This window comes from Columba livia, chromosome 16 (genome assembly GCF_036013475.1).
Source record: "Columba livia isolate bColLiv1 breed racing homer chromosome 16, bColLiv1.pat.W.v2, whole genome shotgun sequence".
In the NCBI taxonomy this organism is placed as follows: domain Eukaryota; kingdom Metazoa; phylum Chordata; class Aves; order Columbiformes; family Columbidae; genus Columba; species Columba livia.
The window spans coordinates 1,221,955-1,248,588 of NC_088617.1; the positions used below are offsets into that span (position 1 = coordinate 1,221,955).

Genomic DNA, 26,634 nt, shown 5'->3' on the forward strand with positions numbered 1-26,634 from the left:
AGGGAAGGGTGTGCTGCAGCGGGAAGACAAGCTGCTGGCTGCCTGCGAGGATCAGACCCAGGACTCCCAGCGCTAAGGCTCTGAGCTACTTAGCAAGGAGCTCAAAGCGGAGCAGACAGAGTCGGTTGTGTTTGCAGGGCTCAGTGCTCGGGACTGCTGCTGGGGACGTGGTTCAGACCGGCTCAGGCACGAGAAATCCCACAAAAAACGGCTACATCACATTAATACTCACAGAGAACAAGATAACTGGGGGATAGAGGCGGGTAGGAACTTTTAGTCGTGAGAGCTGGGATTTGTTCAGGGAAAAAGAATTTCTTCAAACTGAAACATCCCACAGTAAAGCAGAAACTTTCATGCCAGTTGGTTTGTTTTCCTTTTTTAAAAAACATGTTTTGAAACTTAAGATTTTGCTCTGGGTCAGGCAAGTGAATTGAAATAAAATGTCCTGCTTTAAGTCATTTCCCCGGGTGCCCCGAGCTGTCACAACACCTCCTGGGCTTGAAATTAAGGCACCTTCCCTTCCCTGCCACGGGCTGCGAGCCCTGGCTGGACCGCACGCAGTGCACTGATGTGCCACCTTGAGACACCCAACAAGCAGAAACACAAGAACTTGTGGGACTTTCTACAGTATTTTTTTGGCTGGGCAGCACACAAGTGCCGGCTGAGCAGGCTCTGGTGGGGCAGCGTCATAGAATAAAAGCAGAATCATTTGGGTTGGAAGAGACCCTCACTATCAGAGTCCAACTGTTAACCCAACACTGGCCCTAACCCACATCCCTGAGAACCTCATCTCTGTTCGCCCCTCCAGGGATGGTGACTCCACCACTGCCCTGGGCAGCCTGTTCCAACGCCCAACAACGCACTAATGATGATGTATAAGAGGCAATAAATCACTATGAGATCACTCCTCTGCTCTCTCCACCCTCCTCAAACCAGTGATGATTGCCACCTCCCGCCTTCCAAGCACTGCTCCTTGAGTAACCATGCTTTTTATTGAAAGAGCGGTACTTTCCACCCTGCTCTGTGAAGCACTGGGGTTCCTGGGCTGCTCGATCGCAGGGGCAGGAGGAGCAGTCAGGGCTCCTGCCCGTCTTCATCAACCTCAGGGCGAACGGCTGTTCACGGACCCAGCCTGCCCGAGACACCCTCCCTAATTAGAGGCTCCATTCAGTCTCAGTTCTGCCACAGCACTGCAAAAGGTCAAACTGGAATGAAGCTTTTAATTAAAAGAGAGAAAGCACTAAAGAGACAGCGAAATGAAGCACTGGGTTTCACCCAACAACGACACACGTATCTAACGAGCGGATCAGAGGTGACACGCTGGCTTTCACAGTGACATCTCTGCACAATCCGGCACTGCACCGATGGGTAATTCCTCCTGCACAGGGGTGCAAAGCTCTGCCTGAAAAAGCAACCATGGTGACAAGAGCTAAAAGCAGCAAATGCTGCCACTCGGCCAGTTTGCCATCATCCAAGAACCCAACGAAGCATTAAAGACGATGAACTCCTCAGTGCTGCTCCCTCAGTTCCATTTCAAGAGACCCATCATTCAGGTCTCTCCAGAGATCTGGTAGCATCTCTCAGAAGTTTAACTGAATGTGTAAAGTGCTACAATCAACAAGTGCAGCAATGCCATGAGAATGGGCCCTTGTGCAGAAGAGGGGAGAAAGAGAAACCTGAGGCCAAACAAGGTTCGAGCAGAGCCCTGAACATCAAAACTCTGAGATGCTAGGGATGTGGAAAAGCAAAGGGCTCATGTTCTGCTCCCATCGTACCTGCCGGAGCCCTGATGGTCCCTGCTTCACCATTGCCTGCACAGAACAAGGCTGATGGAGAATTACAGGAGCACGGGCAGCTCAGTGTGAGTGTTCCCAGGCTCCTGCTTTGCCTGCTTGGTTGGTTTGAGCCGACGATTGTATATTGCTCCTGAAAAAGAGATGTCTGAAGCGTGAGGCAGGGCAGACATCTCCTCCCTTTGTGCCTTTCTGGATGGCATCAGTAACACCCTGGATTTACATACTGCCTATTTTTTTAATGAGTGCCTTTTCTGTACTTCCAGCCATGGGAGATAAAACAGGGAGGAACTGCATTAATTTAACTGATGCACTTTAATTAGTTGCCTGTCATTGTCAAAGTGTTGCTCTTCTATTTTGATGCAAATTCATAGCCTTTCATTTGAAGCAATACGTCAGTTTGGCTCTAGTCTTCCAGTGATCCTTTAATGCCATACTTTCTCCCCAGTGAATCAATATTCAGATCCTCTAATTGGAACTTATCTGCTCATCCAACCTTGGGCGAGGTTTGTTTAGCGGCTGAGCGTATCAGACACTTTTACTGACTGAACTAGCGGAGCTGAAATTTGCACAGTAGCTTTTCGGGAGGATGCTGCAGCGAGATGCTGCCCGCTCCGCAGCCTCAGAGACCCACACCAGCCTCCGGCCGCCCCCCAGCACCCCGTCCCTCTGAAGAACCCCTGGGAGGTCAGGACAACCCCAATGAGCGGCTGCAGTCCCTGGTTTGCTCAGCTGGAGCAGAGCAGACTGAGTGCAGAGCTCATGGGCTGCAGGTTCAGCAGGAGCAGGAGGGGCAGGCTGAGCTCTGCTCTGTGACAGTGACAGAGCCCAGGGAACGGCAGCAGATGTGCCGGGGGGGTCAGTGGGACATGAGGAAAAGGTTCTGCACCCAGAGGTGCTGGACACTGAACAGGCTCCCCAGGGAGGGGTCACGGCCCAACCTGACAGTGTTCAACAAGAGACTGGACACCGTCCTCAGACACACGGGGTGAGCTGTGGGGTGTCACTGCAGGGACAGCAGTTGGGCTCCATGAGCCTTGGGGCTCTCTTCCAACTCGGGACACTCTATGATTCTAACTGGGAAATAGCATGAAAAACACCTCAACATCCCCAGCCAGCAACAGTTCCTCCCATCTATAAAACACCAAGAGGGGCTCAGCCAAGAGGGCAAGAGCTGTCTGCTGAAGCACAGCACAGCGGGACCCCCCGAGATGGAATGGAAAGAGAAACCCTAAGCCACCTGTCAAAACTTCAGCAGCAGAGATAATTGGTTTATACACATTTATCCCCACACTCAATTATCAGCTCAGTTTAGTATTTGATTTTACGCAACTCTGGTCCAGCAGATCTATCATTGTTCTGCTTGATTCTGCCCCTCTCGCTCATTTACGTATATATTATCCAGTCCCTAAATCATTTTTAATAGCTTCTTTACTCGCATGCCCTCCCATCTAATTCCAGCACCATCAGCACAAGGCAGGTTGCAGATACGAAGAAGCCGACATTTCTCTTTTGAGTAATTTGCAGTGGATTTCTTGCCTGCTTGATGTAGTAATTTTGTTCTCTGCGCTGATGTGACATTAATTATTGTTAAATATTCTTATCTGTTACACACAGTTCTATTTAGATAAAGGTCAGTGCATGAACCCCTGACAGTGCTCATTGCTGCCACGCTCCAAAGCCAATTTGTCATTCTCTCCCTTCAATGCCCTCATCTTAGTTTCAGTCCATTTTTTCCATTAATTCAGTCACAGTGGAGAGTCATTAAAAAATGCAAAATATCTCAGCTGTTCAGATTGGAACTCGGATAGGAAATGAGCTCGGTTAGCACCGGTTGCACGGGGAGGTCAGGTAATATTGCCCATGAAAACCCAGCAGCAGCCTCTCGTTAAGGAACTGTATGGCTGCCCCATAATACACATATTTCTGCTTTAACTGAAAATTAGCTAATGCAATGCCTTCTCCCAGCCCGGTTTGCAGTGGGACGACAGCAAAAGCCCACAACACCCTCTCTTGGCAGAGGACAAGAAGGACAAGCTCAAGCCACCGTCACCACATGTGCCAGAATGGAAGAAGGCGGGTGTGTGAACTGTGTCACACAGCTGGACCCACAGTCTGCTCACACCAAGTAAAACCTGCGCCTGCATCTGCTCAGCCCCACTTTACCTCTGTGACAGAACAAATCCCCCTCTGCCACCTGTGTGTTGCTTCCCACGACGGCACCTGTGATGTGGGGATCACAGAATCACTTCAGTTGGAAGAGACCCTGAGGATCAAGGAGTCCAACCATAACCCAACCCAACTCCAGCACTAACCCACGTCCCTCAGAACTTCATCTAAATGCTTTTCAAACCCCCCCAGGGATGGTGACTCCAGCACTTCCCCAGGCAGCCTGTTCCAACGCCTGGGATGGGGATGGGGAGCACACCCTGGCTGGGACTTGCTCACAGCACCCCCGCGCCCCACCTGCCTTGTGACACTTCAATGGGCCAAACCAGCATCTCCACAGCTCATTCCCAGTACGGCTGTTGCAGGCTTGCCAGCCGTCAGAAAGCAGCCTGTGACCTTGTGCGGCTCTCCCAGGGGACAAGGTGGTCACACAACCCTACAGGGACACACGTCAGCACGGCACAACTGGACCTCGGGCCATCCGGTCTGCAGCAGCAGAGGACAGGAGCTGTCACAACACCCGGGTCACCTTACACCAACAGCCACCGGCCCAGGAGCGGGGCTGCCAGCCCCCAGTGCCTTGTAAAACCTATTTTACTGCTCGGTTGAAGCTCGTGCGCCAAGTGCTTCAGCACATACTTAACTCCAAGCACACAAATAGCCTTAATTACATCAGGGGAGCCATTCAGACACTTAAACTGAAGTCCATGACTAACTGAGCATCTGAGTGAGGCCTTCGGTGCAGAAAGAGGGAATAAATAGGATGGGGAGGAGCTGAGCTGAGCCCCCCCAGGCTGTGACAAGGACCTGGGTGGAGATGCCCAAACAGGGCAGGGAGCTCCAAAAGCACCACCAGGTAAACACAAAAGCTCATCTGGCTGAAAAGGTTCTGCTGCACGAACAGAGAAGGATGCAAAGGTGGATTCGGTGTGACTGAGCTACCACACAATAAAGCACACTGGTTTCAACACTTGCCAAATGGAAGAATATTTGACTGTTTATTCGAAGTGACATTTATTTTTGCCTTGTGATAAATAATTTTGTACTTTTAGAGAATAAACTCCCAAACTCTACCCACTCTCAGTAAAATACAAAGAAATACCGCATTTTGCTGAAATGTAAACAAGTGCAGGGGTTTTTCCTCCACTTCTTTTTACATGAACAAGATAAAAGTCGGAAGGGAAGCGTAGAGCCCCTTCAGCTTCAGGCTCAAGGGCAAACTGCAGCGCACACCGTGCTGAACCTGCCCCAGCCCGGGGGTTCCAGCCTCTGTTCACCCGGTCCCGGACGAGCACACGTACTGCCGCCCCTGCTCCACGCAGACCCACGGACACCCAGAAATGTGCCACCACCAGCTATGCTGACAGAGACGCGCAGAAGCCCCCGCATTGAACAATTTCAGCCTATACCTGACCCTTGTAACCACAGACCGGGCTGCACACAAGGGCTCCTCTATTTGTGTTGCTGCATCTCAGAGATGCCTTCCACATCCTTTCTCAAAAACCCTCATTTACCACAACCATCCATGAACTCCTGGGCAGACGATGCTCACACCTCAGGCCCCCAGCTTAGCTACACCAGCACAAGCGGGAAGAAACCGCACTGCCGCCCTCCCCTTCTCTAAACCAGGGCACGGAGAAGGGCGAGAGTTGGCTTCACGCGTTTAGAAAGGTATGAGAAAACTCGGGTCCTCTCTGGGTTTGGGGACAGGGTGTCCTGTAGCTAAAAATACAGACACAAGCCAAAAAGTCAAGGCTAGCAAGAGGCGCTGGTAAGGTGACCGAAGACAAAAACAGAGCCTGTTTATTTACGTAGCCGGTGACTATCCAGCGAGAGGGATGGAAAGCTCCGCACACATGCTGCCTGTGTGACGGACGGGCTGCGGCCAGCTGCAGGAGTCCGGTTTCTCCCGCAGACACTGGGCTTCCCTCTCCCTCACCGCAGGCTCACACCTTCGTTACAATTATCTTTAGTCGCTGCACAAAGCAGGGCAACGTGCAGGACCAGAGGGAAATGGCGAGGGATGGAAATCACTGCTCTGGCTCTTGCCCTCACCACCACAACAGCGAGCTCAGGACCCAAAACCCATCAGGGTCCATGCTCAGACCTGTCCAGTTTGTGGTATCTATGATGAGAATCATTCCCAAAGAGCTCCAGGCTAAGAGAAAAATGTTGGAAAAGGCCATGATAGGATTAAGGTTTCCTCAGCTTGATTTTGCTCCTGTCTTGCTCTTAGAAGAATTCTGGGTCACAAGTAAAGCCCAAGAACAGAAGAACAGATTAGACCCAGGTGAGAGCTTCTTGGCAGAGTCCTTTTCTCCAGTAACACCTGCAAAGTTTCACTTACCGAGGCTAAACAGTGTCCTGCCAGAGCCCAGCGGCTGTGGGGAAGCAGCAGCTGGGGGCTGCAGGGAAGACGAGACATCCTGCTCACCGTCATATCCGTTAGAACAGCAAGTCCTGCACTAAATGGACTCGAGAAGCTTTCAGAAGTCTGGCCACGAGCAGCAAAAGGTCCTGCTGAATTAGCTGTATGGAGCAATGCATCAACAGTGGGGATGGACAGGGTATGATCTATTACCCATGACAGTGACCATTTAACAACAGCCAGACGTAAGTGATGCTAAGGACAGATGACCCACTGGCAAATGAACCCTCAGACCCATTTCTGTAATAAGACACGTGTCCTTCCCACAAGCTCTGAGCCCAGCAGGAGAGAAACCAGTGAAGCATCTCTGTGGCCTGAGAAAACATCATGTCAACCCTTTCTCTTGGGCCACCTCTTTTGGAAACTCGGGCACCGCTGACACTTTGTACCTCCGCAGTGAAGTGTCCTCTGTAGAACGCTGTGGGTGTGACAGCACACGGGGCGCAGGTCCTGCTGGGGCAATGCTCAGCCGGGATGGATACGAGGTGTGCGAGAATGGGGGTCCAAGAGAGCTCTGGCCAAGAGGTCACGGCTCATGTTGGTGCCATCGTGCCAGCTCCCAGGGCTGGGACCCTCCTGCCTGGCACAACCCCATCCCAGCACCTGTGAGCTTGGGCATCAGCCCTTCCAGCAGGGAGAGCATCTCTGCCCACAAAGTTATAGGTTCTCTATTTCTAGCAAACCCACCTGTGCATCACCTCCCACCCAAACCCGGACGGGCTCGTTAGTCCTAAAACTGCCAGGCCTCCCTTCTTGTCCTGTCCCACCGAGCTGCGCGATGCCATCGGCATGGCCACGTCCCACTGCTCCCGAGGGAACCCCAGGAACGCAGGGCTGAGATGCACCGAGCTCAGGGTCCTGCAGCCGCCAGCCCCGGGCTTTGCGACACCACCAGAGCTCCACAAAACAGCTGCAGGCAGATCAGAAAGCCCAAGGAACACACATTTCCAGGTATTTAAGTAGAGCAATAAAACGGGAGGTTTGCTTTCTTAATGGCAAGTTAAAATGGTTGCAACTGTCAGAGTCTGGATCCTCTCAGCCAGCGTAAATGGCCAAAACGCTGACACAAAGACGCAGCCATGAAAAACACCACAGGAGCACCAAGAGGAGACCCTGAAACCGGCTCCATGCCAGGCTGCGCTTTCCATACAGGGCTCTTCAATTCAATTTGCCTTACTTCATTAACCTCAACAGATTTACACCCGAGACCAGCACTGAAAAAAAAAATAGTAAAAATCAATTATCTATTTAACCTCACTGCCCTGATATTATCCCCTCTGTCCCGTACTTGCCTCCATTCTGATATCTGAATTCTTGCAGGCCTGCCAGGTATTTGGGTGCGATCTCCAGGTTGCAGGACAAACCTCCTCCTGCATTCACCAAGGTAAGCAAAGGCTAAAGCCACCGTGGCTTCTGCAAGGGTGATTTCAGCAGTAAAACAATGCAGAAACATGAATAGAAAACTCCAGATCTACAAGTGCAGCCATGCCCTCTGCAACTTGCATGCCACTGCATGCATTGAAGTCCATATCTTACTGTAAGAACTCATCTCTGCAGAGAAGGACTGCGGAGTTCTGCTCAACAACAGGTCGACCACGAGTCAACAATGTGCCCTTGTGGCCAAGAGACCGATAGTACCTGGGGTGCATGAGGAACAGTGGGACCAGCAGGTCAGGGAGGTTGTTCCTCCCCCTCTGCTCTGGTGAGGCCACATCTGGAGTTACTGTGTCCAGTTCTGGGCTCCCCAGCTTAAGAAGGACAAGGAATTACTGGAGGGAGCCCAGTGGTGGGATATGAAGATGCCGAGTGGCCTAGAGCACCTTTCTGATGAGGAGAGACCGAGAGAGCTGGGGCTGTTCAGCTGGAGAAGAGAAGCTGAGAGGGGATCTCATCAATGTTTATAAATATCTCAGGGTGGGTGTCAGAGGATGGACCAGACTCTGTTCAGTGGTGCCCAACGCCAGGGTGAGGGGCAACGGGCACAGACTGGAACACAGGAGGCTCCATCTGAACATGAGCAGAAACTTGTTTGCTGGGAGGTGCCAGAGCCTGGCCCAGGCTGCCCAGAGCGGGTGTGGAGTCTCCTGCTCTGAGACATTCAGACCCCCTGGACCCACCTGTGTGATCTGCTCTGTGACCCTGCGTGAGCAGGGGGGTTGGACTGTGGATCTCCAGAGGTCCCTTCAGCCCCAGCAAGCCTGGGGTTCTGTGTCTCCTGACAGCAACGCTGCTGAGCTCTCGGACAAGCGGACACTGCACTGGAGCTGAAAGGCAGAATCGACAGACCAGCACATCGCTGGGAAAGGCCTGAGAAGCCGTCTGAACGCTCACAGCACGGTGACAGCAGGGTCCTGCCCGTCACGATGGTTGTGTGCTTTACTCTTGCTGCTGATGGCAGAGGCACCTTGCGGGAGAGCACATCTGAGAATTGTACAAAATGGGCTTTTGTCAGACATGCAACACCTGTTCCAGGATTTGGTGCAGTCACTGAAAACCAGAGAAGAAAAGAACTCCAATGGGGGATAAATAATTTTCTGTGCTGCTTCGGTCTCAGAGCAGATCAGACCAAGTAAAGCTGACGCGGAAAGCAGAGCAGCACACCACAAGGGCACCTCGGCTGCTCCACCTCTGCTGAGCTTCACACACACCCCACCAAATCCCAGGTGAGTGGCTCCCTGGCCGCTTGGCCACAGTGCACAGCCCACGGTCCCTCAAGGTCCGTGAGGGGGGGTCCTTCCTCACCCCCATCTTCCACAGACACCTCAAGAACCAACTCCCAGCGCTTCAAACGCAGCCACGCGAGACCCAGCTTGGCCACACGGGCCTCCGGGGACGCCACACGAGCCAGCGCTCGCGCAGCTCCAGCTGGAGATGTGGATATTAATTGTGTACTAAATTAGGTGGTTTGTCGTACACCAGCAATTTCTTTTTTTTTAATGAAGGGGGTGTATCATTATGATTAGGCATAGTCGTTACATTCAGCCTTTAATTAGATTTGTGTAATTAGAAATTCACTGAGTTATTTCACACAGCAGAAAAAATATTGCTTGGAAGGGGTTATACAAGACGGTAACAGATTTCTCCGTAGCTCCCAGAGCTGACTGATAATCTGCAACAAATAACATCTTTGGTTCTGAGACCTTCACAAGGCGTGCATAATGCTTCACTTCTGGCACATTTTGCATGGCTAAGAAACAGAGATCAGGCAGGAGCAAGTTAAAAAAAAATATTAAAACCAGTTCCTTCTGAGATTTCCTTCTCCTGCTGGGATATTTACCTGACCAGCTGGGATAACTGGGAGTCTGGGTACCACCTTTCCCGTTCAGAAGTGCTGCATCGTCTCAGAGCCAGCGCACGGTCCTCCTGGACAATATCACATGCTGTGACACGGGTGCTTTAACACCGCACACAGGCAGGGACACTGACACCCAAAGTCACTTGAATTCACCCCAAGGCAGAAAAGCACCTTGTGGCACAGCCAAGAGCAGGATCTGGCCTCACCCCCCAGCATCGCGGCTTTAAAAAGCTCCCCGAGCTCTTTCCTCTGCGATAGCTGTGGGCACACTGTCACCCCAGTTATCCCGGGCACCTCTAACTGCGCCCTCTGCACCCTAGAGGGACACACCAAAGGCACAAAACAGTAAAGCAACAGGAAAAACCTCTCCTGGGAGACTTGAGCCTGAGATTTCCCCATTAGACTGTTGTTACAGCTGGGGAAATGAAGCGGAGACAAGAAATGGCCCCCAGCCATGGAGTCAGCTACTGGCAAGAGAACAGCCAGCTCTTCTAGCAGATTTACACATGGCTGCCTTACTACTCCGAGCAATATTTACACCTTAAGTAACTCCTCGCACTGAAGAGGGGACAGCGCAGCGGTGGCTTTGATTAGAGATGAGGTGGCCAGGGGGGTGGCCCAAACCTCTTGGTTGGGCCAGGGATTCCAAATGAGAGCTTCTGAGATAGTAACATCTACACTCTGGCTTGGCTCCAGCTATGATAAGTTATGGCAGGACTTGAAAAAAGATGGAAAAATATAGAAAAAGGCAGCTCTTAGCCCTTAGAAGTTTTTCCATCAAGCTGCTTTTCCAGCAGCAGCACTGGCAGGTGGGAAAAGGGGAAACCAGTCAGGCAAACAACTCACAATAAAACAACAAAAGCCTTTGATTAAGGAGCACTTTAAAGAAAGTCCTTAACAAACATTTCGAGGACCCCTAATCTATGTTTGCAGTCATGTCTGGGGCTAATTTAAACAAAATGTTTATTTGCACAGCCAGGTGAGAGTCAAATTATGATGCAAAAATCTTGTTTCCTTCCTCTTCTGCAGCTTTCCCTTGGGTACACGGTCCCTGCTCCTCAAATTCCTCCCAGTGCTGTTTGTGGGATGAAGACTTCTCCCCACCTGCAGGCTTTCAGGCCAGAAGTGCTCATTTGTTCACCGCAATCACAGCCCCGAGGGACTCTTAGAAACCCTCCAGCTCCTCAGGCCAATCACAAGTAAGCAGCACAGCTTGAATTTTAGATGTTTTTTTGAAGCTGAACAACTCTGAGAGCTCTTCATCAAAACCACTTGAGGAAGAAGCTTGGGAGAAACCTCCTGTCTGGAGTGGCGGCGGGTGCAGCAGCAGAAGCCGCATCCACCGGCTCTGAGCACACGGGGTACCGCTCACAGCCTGTCGTGCTTTCCTCCTGAAAACTAGTTCTTGTTGGGCTTTACCAAAGACCTTGGGCAAGCCATCAATGAGACAAGCTGTTCCAAGTCTCTCTTATTCCAAATAATACCACCTGCTTCTTGTTTGGGATGTTCCACAACGCCAAGCTCCCAATGGTGAGAAACTCTGGTTTCTGCGTCCCACTGGGGTGCCCTGGCTGACCCTGGGCCACCCAGCTCCTCCTGGATGGGCAGGACACGACCACTGACCTTCAGAGCTACGAGGATGAGCAGCAGCTCGAGTTGAAGATGCAATTGGGAGCATGTATCCTCCAACAGGGACATCCTGTGTCACTGCCCTGGTGACAGAGCACCCAACACAGAAGCATCATACTGTATTCTTATAGTAAACAAACTACAGGTGTAAACTGACTTCAGACACAAGTTCATTCTCACTTAAGAGCAGAAATATTTCAGTAGTTGTCCAAAACGCAACAGTCTCCACAAAACATGAGGTGAGTGGTTCGGAAAGGAGAAAACAGAAATCAGTTTGGAAGAACACGAATCACGGCCGAGCAATCAGCAGAGAACTGATCCGCACAGCTGAGAGCGGCCTGGGACTCACACCGCTGTCACACCTCGGAACGGACATCGAACATTCAAATACTCCAGCTTCTAAAAGTCTGCTGCTTATGTCCTGCGTTTCCTCTGGTACAAAGTATGGTTCTGTCTGACCAGCACTGAAATAAAGGGTCACTTCCACAAGTTGCCTGGTGTCACAACGTCCCAATAATAGAAACAAACATTAAAAACAACCCTCCATCACAAGCTGAAATTTGAAACAAAGAAGTTGAACTCTCAAAACAGACTTCAGAGTGGAATATTTTTTCTGTTCAACACTTCTCCTGGCACATCTGTATTTTTCCAAACATTTCAAATTTGATGAAAGGAGTTATTTTATGACAAAGATCTCCCCATTCAGGATCTCGTCTTGACTGATTGCATGGAACAATCTTACAAGGATGAGTAAGTATTGATTTACCTAACGGCGATGAGTGGTGGTGAGGACAGCTTCTTACACACTGGGAGAAACGCGTACCCCAACAGCACATCCCCCATGGCATGTAAGGACACAGGGCTGCCAGAATAGCTCTCTCCCTGTTTGTATGCCTGTCAAAGGTAAGAAAACCTTTTATTTGCTGTTTCAGTGCACACAGGAATTCTTTTTATTATTATTTTTAGTTTAGGGGTTTGGTTTTTTTCAAATTTTTGTTGCATCATCCAAACAGATGAGCAAACTGAGCACTGCTCTCCAAAATCACGTATGGTGTGATGGATGAAGAGCCTCAGAACTTTGGACACGCGCTGCCTATAGGGATGTTTCTGGGGTTACTACACCCCAAAGGGTGAAAAGAGGAGAAGAACTTGGACATTTTGGGAGAGATCCTTGGAAAAGGATCATTGGGATAGAGAACTCGATGAGGAGGAACCCCAGGGGTCAAGCTCAAGGCAGCCCTCTGCTCGTACGCTGTGAAACACCAGTGCAGCCACGTGAGGAACACCGACCTACAGACCATTCCCACATCCCCCCGTCCAGAGACATCTCCTGCAGCTTCTGCAACAGCCCAGACACTGGACTGGGGACCTCCAAAGGGCCCTTCCTACCTAACTGCTCCATTAGAGAGGTTAGGAGAACTGTGCTGGGATGGTAGGACTTTCTTCTTGGCCATGAGATGCTTGGATGAAAGATGCAGAAGAACTGGCAATCAAGCAGGGAATTTTAACGGTTTGGAAACACATGGGAATGGCTTTTTTGAAACAAAGTGCCCCCTGCCACCTGAATATCCTTCTGCTGAAAGCAAATAGGAATGACAGGCCTGTGAAGGAAACACCAGCCCCGCTTTCGCGTACCGTGCGTGTCACCTGTAACACCAGCCCTGCCGCAGGAATCGCTGCAGCCCCCGTCCCGGTTCCTGCACAGCTCACTGCCCGCAATGCAACTCAAAACTTGCACAAAATCCCAAGCACGAGCTGCTTACAAAGCCGTCAACTGCGTGGTTAACAGATGGTGCAGATGGTTGATGTTCAGGGACCTGGTGCGAATCCTCCAGCACACGGCAGCACCAAAAGCGACCCGGTGGCTCCCAGCGCAGGTCCCGCAGGTGACCAGCTCTGCGGCGCTGACCGAGGGGGCTGGACACGACAGTTCAGCTGGGGTCAGCAAAGCTGCGAGGCCACTAAATCTGTCCCTGCTTGTTCAGCAGCTCCTGGCCGGGCTCACTTGACACATACACACAGCTTCTCCTTGCCAAGACAGATGGAGGCAGCTGGGTGCGGAGGGGACAGCCTGAGGCACGCATCAAACATTTTGGAGAGGGTCCTGCTTAGGCAGCACCCCAGCACGAGCTTCTCTCCTGTACAAAGTATCTACCACCACTTTGAATGATGTAGTTCAGGTCCTGAGCACTTTTCTTTGCCAAAGCAGCTCCTAACACCAACCCAGCAAACAGAACAGCCCCAGCACTTTCCTCCTTGCTCTGCCAACACCTCCAATTTCAGGCACCCCTCCTTTGCAGACCCCTCCTCAGCACACAGCAAGGGCAAGTCAACCCATTCACTATGGTACTTCACACAGGACTATGCAACCCACGGCACAGACAAGCCATCGGACCCTGGAAACACTATCTGAGAGTGGGAAGGAAGAGGCACCCTTGCCGTCATCTCTCGAATGACAATCTTGTGTCCCTGCACGAAGGTGGAGGTGGCATGGATTAACAGGAACACATCACTGCCTGCTGGGCTCTGCTTCTCCATCCAGCAGATACGGCAGACCTGACACAATTGCCTCCTGCTCCCCAACCCCTTCTGATGAGACCAACCACCCATCGCTGTTCTGTCTCCAGGAAATTAAAAGGATGCTAAGCGTGTGTCCACCCATAACCCAGACCTGACCGCAGCACATGCTGGTCCTGGCTATCTTACCAGAGTCCTCAGCAACCTGGTTTAAATAAGCATTTCCCTGATTCTGAAGAGCATCATCCCCAGTTCAATTTAGCCCAATTTGTCCTAAATTGATTTCCCATTCCCATTGGCTTAAGGGAAGAGCAAAACAGATTGCAAGAGTATTTCTGATTCATGCAGCTAAGCAGATCAATGCCATTTAACGTAAAGGTCTTGTTGAAGCAGGAATATCAACTTGAGATTCCTACTTCTGAGTATGAAGAGTCTTTTCCCCAAAGCCCCTGTGCTTTCAGAAGGCAGGACCACGGGTCCAGGTCGACCACGGGTCCAGGTCGACCACGGGTCCAGGTCGACCACGGGTCCAGGTCGACCACGGGCTCACGCGCGTGCTCCCAGCCCGGACACCGCTACTCAGCAAAGGGCAGGTTCTTGCCATGTCTGCCCGTTTTCCCAATATCCAATTTAAACGAGATTTTATTGGTACTAAAGCTAGATCATATGAAACATACTGCAAAATACATTAGAGGAGAGATAGAGCCACCTATCTTTATAGGATAAATATCTATATATAGGGCTCAGCACCTATCTTTATTGCTGGCATTACATGGCTTATCCTTCTGCATTCCCTCCTGCTGTTAGGCTTGGCTTTACAAAAACACCTGGGGAAGGCAGGTGATCAAATAGTCTTGGACTTCATTAAGATGCAAGTCAGATACTCGGACTCTACTGAAAGTCCTGCCATTAAACATGGTATATTAAATACAGTCTTACCTTCATATTATGCCTCTCATTTCGAGGGAGCCCAGAACACTTTGCAACCACGACATATGCTGCCCCGTCCTCACCTGAGAGAGTGGCGGCTGTTCTACATCCCCCACAACGTTCAGCGCTGACCTGCTCCAGAGTCACACAAGAGGTGCCACCACGACAGCATCCCCGTCACCCACCTGGTGTCCTACTGTCCCTACCAGCCCTCCCCCACCCCTCCATCTGTTCACTGGGCAAAGTCTCAAGCACCACAGCAGCTCTGGGCTGGTTTTCTTCCTGGGGTGTATGGGCTGAAGAAGCAACAATTCTAGACATACGGCTGTTTCCTACACTAACAGAATCACAGAATGTCCCGAGTTGGAAGGGACCCCCAAGGCTCATGGAGCCCAACTGCTGTCCCTGCAGTGACACCCCACAGCTCACCCCGTGTGTCTGAGGACGGTGTCCAGTCTCTTCTTGAACACTGTCAGGCTGGGGCCACGACCCCTCCCTGGGGAGCCTGTTCAGTGTCCAGCACCTCTGCACAAAGAACCTTTTCCTCATGTCCCACTGACCCCCCGGCACATCTTCTGCCGTTCCCTGGGCTTTGTCACTGTCACAGAGCAGAGCTCACGCTGCCCCTCCTGCTCCTGCTGAGGAACCTGCAGCCCATGAGCTCTGCCCTCAGCCTGCTCTGCTCCAGCTGAGCAAACCAGGGACTGCAGCCGCTCCTCACGCAGCTTCACTCCAAACCTTCACCAACTTCACAGCCTCTTCTGGTCACTCACTAGTAGCTTAGCATCTTTTTTATCCCGTGTCCCCAGCCCTGCACACAGTCCATGCTCAGGTGAGGCCGCCCGACGCACAGCAGAGCAGGACAGTCCCCTCCCTGCCCGGCTGGCCGTGCCAACTAAATAAAATCTCAAGCCTACGGTGTTTCTAGTGTATGCAAGTGCAAGCTTCATTTAGTTTAAAGATGGCAATGGAAATATTTAAAACCACTTGAGCTGCTTCCCCCCTTTCTGGTTTAAATGCCATGTTCCTTGCCACATTCAAGTCATGCAATATAAAACATGGCAGTTCTTTGGCATCAGGATCCATCCTTGCACGTGGACCTGAATGATTTCTCTCTCTCTTGTACCACAACACAACTTTTAGTCTTCATAAACTACGGTCACAGGTCAAAATTAGACAAAAACCATCAAAATGCATTAGACATTCTGCTGTGCTGGGTTGCTACATGGATCAAAAAGTGTCAGATAGCAAAGATGATGAATTCATTGGCACTGCTGTGCATGGACAAGCACCCCAAGGCCAGTCATGGAGTCCAGGGCTCACAGAAGCAGGAAAGATCATAAAAGCTTCAAATGTTTCCTGTGCTGCTGCACCATGTCCACCCTGTGACCCAGGGAGCTCCACAGCAACCCTTCCAGCTTCCCAACGCCTTCCTGCAAATTATTCTCCTTGTGTCTTCCCATTCACAGCGAAGACACTTTCCACCTCACCTCTTTGCAAGATGTTGCTGAGTTTGCCCTGGACTCTAAAGACCATCCAATATTAAGCTTTCTTTCCACTCAAACTGTGGCTGCGATGTCTCCTTAAAATCCACAGAGCAGAGTGCTTCCCAGGGGTTTTTGTGCCGGTCTAGTTTAAACCTTCCTGTGATCTCCCGCCTGTCTCATCAGTGATGCAGACACGCTGCGGAGATGCCAGACACACCCATACCGTTGTCACTCCAGTCGATTAGCTCAGCAGTCTCCGATGTGTATTTTCCCACCACGCCAGAAATCAAGTTGTGCAGATGAGCAATTCCCCTACACCAGGAGCCCGCGCGCCCCCTGTGCAGCTCTGCCCGTGGCTGAAGGGGGGGAGGTGCCTTCTGTCCTGGTTTTATTAAATAACAAGTTTCTCTTTTAGTGAATTTTCCTCGTCAGCTAAAGCCTTATTAGCTGCATTTTCCTGAAAAGCCAGATCCATGTTTTAGTAGCCATAGCAATGGAATGCGAGGTCACTCATAAGGATGGATGCACATCCCATGAGACGTGCAACGAGAAGGAGTGAACTGAAAGTGACCAACTAAGTATTCCATCCCATTCATGTGATACTTCATATAAAAGTGGGAGATCACGAGGATCTCGTCCCTTTTCCTTATGGCGACATTAGGAGAGGACTTTGGGAGTCGTCCCTGCGAACAGAGGCCAGTGACAGACTGAATCCAGCTCCGGTTGGCTGCAGAGTCCAGTCCAGGACTTCGGCTGCCGGCTCTGCAGTTGCTGGGACTTTCCAGATTGGTTTTGTATATTTTGTATTATTTTCTCTATTTTATCAGTAGCATTAGTAAAACATTTCCAGTTTGTCCAACTCTTTTCTCTGTCCTTCTTTTCCTCTCAATCTCCTGCCCTTAGTGGGAAGGGGCTGAAGGGGAAGGAGAGGGGCAGGGGGCTAACACTACATCTGCTACGGTTTTATTGTCACCCCACAATCAAACCTCAACACCTTCAAAGAAGACATGATGAAAAAGGTCCATCTCAACGCTGAAGAACATTCAGCCTCCCAACGCCACAGTGTAGCTCCGGCCAGTTTGGTTTCCTAATGACCGGGACACACGCACTTCTCCCACTCAGGAAAAGCCAACCCCACTGCTGGATCACAGCAGGGAGATGCCATGCAAAGGGACCCCACGGGGTGTCACGTCACCTCCCCACACATCGCCCCCCCACCAAGGAACCTCCTGCAGAGCGGGGCACCCCCCGACATCAACAGCACCCACCACGTGGGACCCAACGGGGATGTCACCTCCCCGTGCTCCCATCGCGGGAGAACGCTGGAAGGGACAAGTCCTGCAGGGCTGAGATGGCTCTTTTTTACCCTCGCTAAATATAGAGGTAAGAGAGATCAAAATAATGCACTGATTGAATAAGTGCTCACTGCTGTGAAGAAGCATTACGCAACCCAGCCATGAACCCTCCTGCCTACCTTTGATTGAAATAATGGATTTTTTTATTCATCTTTCCCTGACATTTCCTTATTATCACTGCCAAGCCTAATGAATGCAATTAAAGCTAAAAGTCTCTTAATTTCTTTCCTTTCTTCTGAACAGGGTTTGTTTAGGGGAGTTTTTTGGTTAAAAAAAAAAAAAAGCCCTGAAACGGAGCAGCGACTAAAACCAGTTTAACAAACACAATGTGATATGCAGGAGCAAAACCCCAGCCAGAAGAGCTGTTCCACCAGGATTCCCAAACACAGCCGCAGAGACCAGGGACACGGGGAGCGTTCGTGCACAAAGCTGTAAAATGAACACTAAACGTTGTGGTGGGCCAAGAAGAAAGCAAATTAACAAGGGGGTATTTCTTTCTGCCTGTACTAGTTTGGACTGGACATGGTACTTCCCACAAGCCACCAATACAGTGTAATCGGGGGGGCAGGCATGGAGCACAGCAACTGCTCAGCAAACTTTATCATTATTTTTCATGGCAGCCCAATTTTCCCTGCTGCCCTGGATTCACTGCGCCCTTCTGTATTTTACTGTCCTCTGCTTTATTTTCCTTCCTCATCTTTCTCTGCACGTTTTTATCACAACACCCAGGTCTGGCTACCAAAAAAAATCCTTCACAAGCCCACCATTGGGGCCAACTGTCCTGCTTTTACCAGATATAGAACCCCAGAATGTCAGGGGTTGAAGGGCCCTGGAAAGCTCATCCAGTGCAATCCCCCATGGAGCAGGAACACCCAGATGAGGTTACACAGGAAGGTGTCCAGGCGGGTTGGAATGTCTGCACAGAAGGAGACTCCACAACCCCCCTGGGCAGCCTGGGCCAGGCTCTGCCACCCTCACCCCCAACAAGTTTCTTCTCATCTTTCAGTGGAACCTCCTGTGTTCCAGTTTGCACCCATTGCCCCTTGTCCTGTCACTGGTTGTCACCAGAAGAGCCTGGCTCCATGCTCCTGACACTGCCCCTTTCCATCTTGATCCCCAGGAATGAGTCCCCCCTCAGTCTCCTCTTGTCCAGCTCCAGAGCCCCAGCTCCCTCAGCCTTTCCTCACACGGGAGATGCTCCACTCCCTCCAGCATCTTGGTGGCTGCGCTGGACTCTCTCCAGCAGTTCCCTGTCCTGCTGGAACTGAGGGGCCACAACTGGACACAATATTCCAGGTGTGGTCTCCCCAGGGCAGAGCAGAGGGGCAGGAGAACCTCTCTGACCTACTGACCACCCCCTTCTAACCCACCCCAGGTACCACTGGGTTATGTTGGTTTTTGCTGATCAAGATGAGCCCGAAACAGCTGACAGGCTGCAAAACACGTTTGGCGCAGGTGAGTGAACACTCTCATGGATTATCCTCCAGGGTTTCACTGTGGGCTGTGGAACAGATGGCCAAAATGTTCCTGGTACACTCCCTAGCAAGGATGACAGGACCCACACCCAGCACACATCCACCCAGCCTCTGTGACAACACAGCCTGGCACAAACCTGCTAGTGACCATTTCCTAATTAAGCACTAATTGGTCTGACACACCAGTGAGAAGAGGAGCAGACCCCGGCTGGCCGGGCGCCAGTCTCCACGCGTGCCCGTGGAAAGAGCCACGCATCTACACACTGCATCTTCTGTCACCTGCCGCCCCAGAGGAAGCGAGCCCCTAAATTGAATTATCACACACAAATCAATCCCAGATCAAACCTCTGTGAAATTAGAATTGCTTTAATGATCTGCAGGCTGGAATAAACAGGGCCCAGGGAAAGCATCATATACTTTTCCTCCTCAGTTCATAAGGCTCCTATAGGAATCAGCCTTTGTTCGCAGGGAGCATTAGTGTTTTCTAATTAAGTATTAATTTAATCTACTATTAATTTTCAATTATTGTTATTACACAGGCACTTCCTTTTTCCCCAATGTGATGCCATGTAAGAGGCTGAATTGCGAGCAGCTTTGTGGTGAGCTGACAGGCAACAGCTTCGCCTTTAAAACGGGAAAAAAGCTCAAGAACCCATTTGGATGAAGACATTCCATTAAACAAAAATATATTAACAAAAACACACAAACCTTTCTGACTCATCTCAAAATACTATCAACAGCCGACTTAGCCTAAAGGCTTAAATCACTTATGTACAGCATGTCTGTGGAGACTTTCATTGGAATTGACATTTTGACAACTGCAAAACAAACTCTGCAACAACCCAACGCACAATGTGATGAGCAGTTCCCAAATAATCACCAACCAGAGCACTAAGACACCCAGGGAACGGAAGTTCCACTGATCCCTCTCCTCCCAAAAGATGCAGGTGAGCACTATATTAAAAATAATCAAGTATTCTTCCTTGATTAATTGTAGCTGCAAAGGTAGCTCAGGATTTTCAGCATGACACGCTAGCAGGAGCGGCGGCGGCTCGGTGGAGCAGAGCGCCTGCCAACGCGGGGTTAAATCTTGAATTTCACATTCCAGAGATGCTGCTCCTCAGAGCGCGCGGCGCCAAGAGCAGAGCCGCTTCGCTAGGGAAAGCGGCCAAGATGGCAAAGGGAAGAGGAAGCACCTGGAGGACCCGGCACATTTCAAACCCCATCAGTGGGGTTCGTCCTGCTTTGTTGATGATGTTGAGGGAAGAGGTTTACGAGAGGGAGCAGAGAACGCCACCCTGCACCCCAACACCAGAGGGGCTTGTTCACCAGCTCATTCTGCCATTAGACTCCAACTCAGCCCACACAACGTATCAGAGCACCAGTGTAAGTCATCAGCTTTCTCATGGACAGCATGCAGCCAAACTGAATGGGATCCAGGGGTATAAGGAATGGCCATAAAGCAGGAAAAGACATTTCTTACCAAAGCAGACACACAATGGTCCTACAGAGAGCAAGGCTGCGGATGCATCCTCACCCGACACCCCAGCAAAGCTCCCCAAACTATGGTTACAAAACTTTAATATCTACCATGAACATCTCCCTATGCTGCCTGTCCAAAATCATCCCTGTTGCCTGCATTACAGCTGGCGGAACAGCAAATGAGCATACAGAAATTAAAATGCTCTCAGAACAGAGGAGCCATATGAAATGCTTGAGGTTACTTTGGTTTCTGCGGCCCTAAAGCCAAATACTTTTTTCTTTAATTTTGTTTTTTAAGAAAAAGAGGAACTTGCCCCCCTTGCCTCGATGGTATGTAAAGGTGCAGCACGGCATTTTAAAGGGCTCAGGAAGCACTTCTGCAGAAGCCTGGAACTGCAGTACAAGTCTCTGCAAACCCACAGCGCGGGGTCACCCGCTCCCACCACCTTCTGAGATCTGGCAGTGCTTTATTATTATCAAGTTTCTGCCACCTGGGGATCCTGAGGTAAAGTGACATTAATTCTAAGGGTGTGTTGGGTGTTTGGTGGTGGTTGGTTTGTCTGGTTTTCCTCCTTACCTCTGCTGCCAGCCATCCTGCTGAAACGGCTGCAAGCATAAACCCTACAGAACAAATCTTGAACAGAGATCCCTGGAGAAGTCCAGGCAACAGAAGGTAGAGGGGAAAGAAAAGTGCAGCACTCAGAAAGCAACACAGAATTTGAAGCCACGACACCACTTGTTATTGGGGGAAAGTTATCTTGGAACGCAAAAGGGTGGCAAAAACATAGAGAATGTAAGATGTGTCCGTGGAGAACAAGAGGTTAATGAAAGGTGTTTTACTCCGGGAACACCGCAAGTAGGAAGAATGATTTTTGATTCAACTTTTTAGCTGGTTATGCCAGACTATTACTTTGAAATGTATGAAATTCCACCCAAGGGAAACACGCAGCTGTGATGGGACAGTACAGATGTGCAGGACTCTTGCTGAAGTTTCACACAACTCCTCTGAGCCCCCCCCAGTTTACACCAGTAACTCACCATGAAATCACAGCATTTCTCTCCTTTTGCAAGGCATAAAAAGCTGCTTCTCCCACCTCCCCAGGCCCTTTCCAAGGAGGACGGGGTGACGTACACACACCACCAGCACCCAAAAGCGTCAGCGTAGGCTGGGGGAGCTCCTCGCTCACCGCAACACCGATAAAAATAAAGTGGTGTCAAATTGCTTGGTCTGGCATATTTTTCTCTTCTTCCTTTAAAACAAGTAACTCATGCTAATCTGCAACTAAATCCCGCACAATAGGAGGCACTGCTGACACCTCTAAGGAAATAATTCCCGTTCCAAGGGACAAATAAGATCTCACCAACACCCAGGGTCATGTTCTTACCTAAAGGAGACTCGGGCTCTGCTCAATGGACAGGAGACACCTGGTTTGGAACATTACTTCAGGATGGTCAGAATGAAAAGTTGCCCACAGAGGCTGTTTTTCACAGGATCATGTTTTATAGGTGATACAGCACTGCAGCTCCTGGAGCACAGGGCTCTGATGAGTTATTATTAATGAGTTATTTTAATAAACTGGAGCAAGCAGGGGATGCAGGATTCCCAGCTCTTGTGGCATTACCATACCACAGATAAGATCAAAATAATCCACGTGTGCACAGAGGCCAATGGAAACACACGTGCGGTCGCACCGTGGTGCGTCAGAAGGGCCGGCAATAGGGAGAACAGCACTGGCAGCCAAAGGTCTTTGCCAGGAAAACACAGCCCAATATCTGCAAAGCCAGTAAATTCTTCACAAACCAGGAAAAGCAACAGTCACCCACCTATGTCTAGAGGTCAATGAATGCACAAGCCTACCAAAATACTTTTATCCTCCAAACTCTGAGGCTGTTAGGAGAACTTTGTGGCTATTAGCAGCACCTGAACTCAGCCTCGTCCCATCCTCTCTTATCTAACTCTGAATTTGCATAAAATTAAGAAAGGCTTCATCAAACTGCTGGAAGTGTCAGCCAGGCTCACTCCCCTCAAAGCACAAACTCCATCCAAACCTTTCTCAAAAGGATTTACTGCCGTGAAAGCGTTCAAGACTATTTGTTTTGACCTAAATAGCCATTTCGCTTCTCATGTAAATGCAGGGCAGGGAACAGCATTCTTCCACCCTCTTTTTTATTTATTCTCCGAAAATAAGGAGTTTACAACCCAGTTTTAAAATCAAGCCAGGAGAAGACTGCAAAACACTCCAGCTTCCCTGTTTGCTTCCTAACCAGAACAGCTGAGAGACGCCCGACAGCTCCGGGGACTCGTGCAGAACCCAGACACGACGGCACGGCACGTTTGTACCACTCATCTCTGCCTTCATGCTAAACCGCGCTGTCAGCGCTGCATCCCAGCTCACCGTCTGCCCAAAACAAGCCGCACAGGTTTCCCAGCGGGGCTCCTGACTCACCAGCACATTTTCCTTTTAAAGGTCAACAGAAAAACCAAACCTCCTGACAACAGGGATTTCATTAGTTTCCCCTTAGCTTCAGTTGGTCAGCAGGGACTCAAGAGATTGATCGCACTCAGGAGCTCTCCTAGCACCGTTCATCTATTTAGGAAGAACGGAAAGAGCAGTCATAGGAAACATCTCATCCCTCGATTCCTGCTGAGTACTGCAACAGAGCAATTAGCAAGGTGGTCTGTCCAGCAGAGACATCTGTACCGATAGTCCGCACACACTTCACGGATTTACACTCCGACAATCAGGATTCCAGCCAGAATTCTTGCAGGACAGGACAGACAGAGGTTTTACTCCAATTCCCCCTCAAGTGCTCCAGTAGGGCTGCTTTCCAAGCAACCCTGAGCAGCTCCACGAAGTCCAGCCCACCCCCCCACACAGGACACCCACAACACAGCCCCAGCTTCCACGACCACTGCCCCCAAATCCGTACAGCAGCCACAGCCGAGGCCACCTGCATGGACCGTCTCCTGCAATTTACTGCCAGAGTCACCAGGATCTGCTCATTGCTGAGAGGTCCCGAAATGCTGTCTGCTCACCCAGCTGCCTCAGCACACACAACTTCAGGTCCCATTTCGAGTCTCTCAGGGGGTTGGTAGTGCTTGTAGACAATTATTTATCTGGAAGAGCTGCAGCTGATGTTCATTTGCTTGCAGATGCAAGTTATTTGCTGAAGGAGGAGGTGACAGGTGCAGCCCTTCTTCCATTTCAAATGTTTCTTGATCAGCAGATCAGCTTTAATACTAGAAATATCTTCCACGCTGCACTGGATTGCATAAGGACATTCACATACCCATCTTCACCTGCTCTGGTCCTCCTCTGCCACTGTTTCACTCACGGCCGCTTGGAAGGTCACAGCAGCTGAGGAAAAATACTTTGGGTAGCAGAGCCAGTTCCCTCTTCAGCTTTAAAATAAACCCTAAATGCTCTACTTATCTGGTTTTAATGGATGTTCAGGGTCACATTTTCAAGTTTTTCCTCGTAGCCTCCTTCTGTGAGAAACAAAGTCCTTGGATCATCCCATGGCTTCAGCACTGAAGACAAAGAAGCTTCCCAACATGCAGAAGCCAGCCAGACTGGCTGAGGTCCCCTACTCCACAGACTGGAGTCAAACCAAGGAGATCAGAGGACCACGCTCAAGTGGGCAGATTAGTAGGAACTGTATATTTGATCCCCACTAGTTTCACCCTAGTAGATCATCTCCCACAAGACCAAACACATCTGGATCCAAGGCCACGTCCAACAAGCAAAGGGAGACTCTGTTTTAAAGGAGTTAGATCAGGTTCCTAACATGCTCCTGGGCAAGACAGGTTACCTGTTTCCAGCTCATTTTATCTTCCACCACAGCCAGAGTCAGAACAGGTCAAGAAATAGCAGAACAGGGTTGGCTGGGGGGCAGGAAGGAGCAGGGAGAGCAATTTGCATTTTAAGAAATACAGCAATAGAAACACAGGCTTCAGAGATCAGGAAACAGGTATTTTAGTGAAAGCAAAGCAAGAGGCATCTGCTGGAAGCACAGCACAGCAGCATTTAGCATTCTGAATTTAAGGCTAATCTGTTATGACACTCCATCAACCCTGGATACGCAGCTCAGATAAATCTTTCATCAGTTAAGCTCATTGTCACAAACCTGAAGCACATGGTAAACCTCACGTACTTCACCTGCACACGTGTCCCCTTTGGGGTCTTTCCTTAAGGACATTCCCTACGGAGCCAGCATGCGAATTTCGCGACTCTCTCTCCCTGGTTGCAGAAAGGAAATGCTGTCAAGTTTAGTCTTCATAAAGAAGTGAACACGCATCTGACCTACATAGAGTGCACAGATGTGAGCAGCCTCACATAGTACTCCATAGATTATTTTTTTCAATGCAAAAAAATTAACCACCCCCTGCTCTGGAACCGTGCAGGAACAAAAGGCGGCCGCGCACAGGAGCGCTGCCCCAGGCTTCGCACTGGAACTCCGTATCGCCACGTCCATCTCGGTTTAAATACACAGTTCCATGGATCATTTTCAAGATTGTTTAAGATGCAGCTTTTGTTACCAGGACTGAAAGGACTGATAACTTTGGGCAGGACTCTGAGGGATCAACATCTGTCCCACGGGGATCTCTGCAGTTTTGCCTGACAGTCCGCGGCAGCAGCGCAGGGACCGAGCGCTGGATCCGCGCCACCGGGCGAGAACTACGTCACCTCCAGCGCAAACAGCCTTGGTATCTTAAACAAGCTGCACGCTTCTGACACGTCCGGATGACCAATCAAAAGCCCAAGTGCAGTAGGTGTCTGTTGTTGTAAGAGAATCCCAGAGTTTAACCTTGAGACAAAAAAAAGAGTAGGTGTCCTGGTTTTGTTAAAAACAAGTTTATCTTTTATTGAATTTCTCTGTCAGCTAAAGCTTCATATTAGCTGCATTTTCCTGAAAAGCCAGATACACATTTTGGTAGACAGCAACGGAATGTGAGGTCACTGCTAAGAATAGATGCACATCTCACAGGAGGGGCAATGAGAAACGGGTGACCAAAAAACAGTTGAGTATTCCATTCCATTCACATGGTACTTCATATAAAAGTGGGAGATAACAAGGATTTCACCCCTTTTCCTTATGGCGACATTAGGAGAGGACCTTGCCAGTTGTCCCTGCGAACAGAGGCCAGTGACAGACTGAATCCAGCTCCGGTTGGCTGCAGAGTCCAGCCCAGGACTTCGGCTGCCGGCTCTGCAGTTGCTGGGACTTTCCAGATTGGTTTTGTATATTTTGTATTATTTTCTCTATTTTATCAGTAGCATTAGTAAAACATTTCTAATTTTTCCAGCTCTCTCCTCTCTGTACTTCTTTCCCTCTCAATCTCCTGCCCTTAGTGGGAAGGGGCTGAAGGGGGAAGGGGTGAGAGCGGGTTAACAATACATCTGCTACGGTTTTATTGTCATCCCACAATTAAACCTCGACAGTAGGAAAACAAGCAGATGCAGGAATATGAGACATGAAGGCTCCAACCAGATGTGCCAAGCTCCCAGCAGGGGAGCTCCCTCCCTGCACAGCATCAGGCCTCGCAGGAAGGCAGAAGCGGCTGCTGCGCTCCTCACCGAGCTGAATCCCCATGCCACGCGGTCCCCAGGGTCCATCCCCGTGAGAAAATCAGCCGTGGCGGGGCAAAGCCCCTCAGAACGGGAATCACGGGAGAGCCAGCGGGTTTGGACAGCCGGGACTGGGCGTGCAAGACGCCTTCAGCTGCTTGGGCTGCAAGGCAGGTTTCTGCAGGCAGGTTTTGAACGGAGAAAGACAAGAGGGCAGTGTAACTAACGTCCAAGAGTGCGAACGGGGAGCAAGGGCTCCTGGCGTTATTCCCAGCTCTGGCACCACCCACGGTCAGGCCAAGTCACATGCCCTCCTACCTTTTATATATTTAGAGCATAAACTCGGGAGTCACCACAGCTTCCCACTAGCTACACGCACAGAGCTCCAGATACTATCCTACTGCGTGGAAAGATGGCAAAGACTGCCCAGTAAATCCTCCACATTTTCCATGTTTAAAAAACAAACCCTTTTCCCAGGGAACAAGGACAGCGGCAAGTCTAGAG

General features: G+C 50.2%; 1 protein-coding gene across 2 annotated transcripts in view; it reads right to left on the bottom strand.

Annotated features, from left to right (window-relative positions):
* Positions 1-26,634, bottom strand: part of RALY (RALY heterogeneous nuclear ribonucleoprotein) — an 85,144-nt gene that overhangs the window by 49,444 nt on the left and 9,066 nt on the right. The gene's annotated exons all lie outside the window — the stretch shown is intronic.